This window comes from Babylonia areolata, chromosome 11 (genome assembly GCF_041734735.1).
Source record: "Babylonia areolata isolate BAREFJ2019XMU chromosome 11, ASM4173473v1, whole genome shotgun sequence".
NCBI lineage: Eukaryota > Metazoa > Mollusca > Gastropoda > Neogastropoda > Buccinidae > Babylonia > Babylonia areolata.
In genome coordinates this window covers 23,130,016-23,132,958 of record NC_134886.1, presented here as the reverse complement: position 1 = coordinate 23,132,958, position 2,943 = coordinate 23,130,016, and the positions used below count along the sequence as shown (strand labels likewise).

General features: G+C 40.9%; 1 protein-coding gene across 2 annotated transcripts in view; it reads left to right on the top strand.

Moving 5' to 3' along the window:
- The window catches only part of LOC143287604 (solute carrier family 25 member 35-like), a 26,347-nt gene extending 25,039 nt beyond the window's left edge, over positions 1-1,308 (top strand). For both annotated transcript variants that reach the window (XM_076595716.1, XM_076595717.1), the window contains exon 6: positions 1-1,308. This exon is cut by the window's left edge and continues 14,321 nt beyond it. The gene's annotated coding sequence lies outside the window, so the exon portion shown is untranslated.
- The last annotated feature ends 1,635 nt before the right edge of the window (positions 1,309-2,943 follow it).

Here is a 2,943-nt window from a genome sequence, read left to right as displayed (position 1 = left end):
TTTTTTTTTTTTTTTGCAGCCACAGGTTTGCGTTAAGCTTCTGTTGCAGCAAGGGTTTTTTTTTTTTTTTGATGTGAAGAACTATGGGAAAATGTTGTGAATGGACCTCGTAAGGGTTTTTTCGCTGAAAGTTTTCTTCTCTGAACACGAGTTTTAAATTAATGGGCCTCTGGAATATATTTTTTTCTTTGTACATTAGTTGAAAATGACCTTTTGGATAAGTTTCTTTATCTCTGTACAAGAGAAGCACGTGAAGGCACCCTGTTGATGTTGGTTCATTCTGTTGTTCAGCGTTTATCCAAGTTGTGATTTCAGACGAAAAGCTTTCTTCCTCCCTGATGTCATTCTCCCCCTTTCTCCTCGTCAGTTAAAAAAAAATCTATCTATCTATCTGTCTCTCTCTCTCTCTCTCTCTCTCTCTCTCTATATATATATATATATATAGTATGTGGGAAAAGAAAATTGTTGACTCATGGTGTGTGTTACGGTTTATGTTGTTCTATCGTCATATTTTCTGTTTGGATCTGTTCTGTGCTTGGAAGAAGAAAATCCAGTGGATATGCACAGGTTTAAACGGGGTCAGAGATGACAAACATTTTACACCAGCCGTGTTTTCAACAGAGACCCTTTCCTTAGTTTCCAGGTCAGACAGATTTTGAAAGGACAGTAACATGAATTTATGATTTTCATTTTGATGGATGCAGTTAAATGTGGATGTTTTATCATGATAGAGAACATGATATAAGAAAGACTGTATTGGTTTGTGTGTGTGTGTGTGTGTGTGTGGATTCTTGTTTTCCTCTTTCTTATTCAGCATGTTTTTTTCAGCAGAAAACAGTGTTTCTTCAGTAGCCAGTTTTTTGTATTGATGTGTAATTTTCAGTTTGAAGAATCAATTCTATGTCGTTTTCTTTAGTAGACATGTTCTTATTGCAGAGAACATTGTTTTGAAATCTGCTTGGCAGTTTTGAAATGATGTCTCATTATCAGTTTTTAAAGAATCAAATTTGTGAATGCTTTTAAATCTTGTACGTGCTTGTTGAATTTGATAATGAGAACATTGTCATAGAAATGCACTCCCAGTCGTCATTCTCTATTGATTGAGTGACTATGTTTGAAAGTTTTGTTCACAATTTAAAATGTAGTTGCTGTATTCGCATTCTAGTTACCGCGGTAAATTCCAGTTGAATTTGAGGTCAGATTTGGAATTGAGTTTGAGTGACTGGAAAAAAAAAAAAAAAAAAAGGAAAATGAGTCAATGATGGTGAAGAAGAACAGTGGTGAACATTAAAAGGATCTGCAATGGCATTCTTTGAAGCATGTCTCATCTTTATTGTGTGTGTGTGTGTGAGCGCGCGCGTTTGTGCGTGTGAGTGTGTTTGCGTTTGTGCGTGCGCGTATGTGTGTGTTTGTGTGTGCGCGTGTTTGTGCGTGTGTGTGTGTGTGTGTGTGTGTGTGTGTGTGTGTGTGTGTGTGTGTGTGTGTGTGTCGCAGAGATGGAGAGAGTCCTGTGTAAATTGATTTCCCCAGATGTGCAATCGATTACATATTTCCAGTGTCTGAAAAAGTTGATATCCAAGTTGGAAGGAATGACTTAGGACAATCAGAAGAAGCTACACAAATCAGTCTCAGGACCACCAGAAGAAGCTACACAAGTCAAGCCGTTCAACTATCTCTATTCAGAGATGGTCGTCAGCTTATAGTTTGGCCAGCTACAAATGAGAGCTGTATGATCAATGTTTTTTGTTGTTGCTTTTTCACTGCAATGGGAATTCATTTGCAGCTGTGCCATTTTTTTTTAGGACTGTGTCTCTCAAACTTGGAGGTAAGACTGCACTGGCTGTTAGTGCTGAAGCCTTTATATAGGGACCATCCCAACGCTGACTGTCCATAAAAAAACACACTAACTATTAGCTGAAAGAGTAGGAGTGAAACGTGAGCAAGACATTCTCCACTTTTAATTAATCAAATTCTAGCCGAGATAGTTGGGACACCAGCTGCCTCCTCTGTTTTGTCTTCTTTGTTTTTCCTTTTCCCCAGCACTGTTCTTTGAAGGATGGTTCTCCTTTCCCCTGCACTGTTCTTTGAAGGATGGTTCTCCTTTCCCCTGTACTGTTCTGTGAAGGATGGTTCTCCTTTTCCCTGTACTGTTCTGTGAAGGATGGTTCTCCTTTCCCCTGCACTGTTCTTTGCACTGTTCTGTGAAGGATGGTTCTCCTTTCCCCTGCACTGTTCTTTGCTCTGTTCTGTGAAGGATGGTTCTTTCTTCTATGCACTGTTCTTTGAAGGATGGTTCTCATTTCCCCTGCACTGTTCTTGTTCCATGAAGGATGGTTCTCCTTTTCCCCTGCACTGTTCTTTGCACTGTTCTGTGAAGGATGGTTCTTTCTCCTATGCACTGTTCTGTGAAGGATGGTTCTTTCTCCTCTGCACTGTTCTGTGAAGGATGGTTCTCCTTTTCCCCTGCACTGTTCTGTGAAGGATGGTTCTTTCTCCTATGCACTGTTCTGTGAAGGATGGTTCTCCTTTCCCCTGCACTGTTCCATGAAGGATGGTTCTCCTTTCCCCTGCACTGTTCTGTGAAGGATGGTTCTCCTTTCCCCTGCACTGTTCTGTGAAGGATGGTTCTCCTTTCCCCTGCACTGTTCTGTGAAGGATGGTTCTCCTTTCCCCTGCACTGTTCTTTGAAGGATGTTTCTCCTTTCCCCTGTACTGTTCCATGAAGGATGGTTCTCCTTTTCCCTGCACTGTTCTTTGAAGGATGGTTCTCCTTTCCTCTGCACTGTTCTGTGAAGGATGGTTCTCCTTTCCCCTGCACTGTTCTGTGAAGGATGTTTCTCCTTTCCCCTGCACTGTTCCATGAAGGATGGTTCTCCTTTCCCCAGCACTGTTCTTTAAAGGATGGTTTTCCTATTCCCCAGCACTGTTCTTTGAAGGATGGTC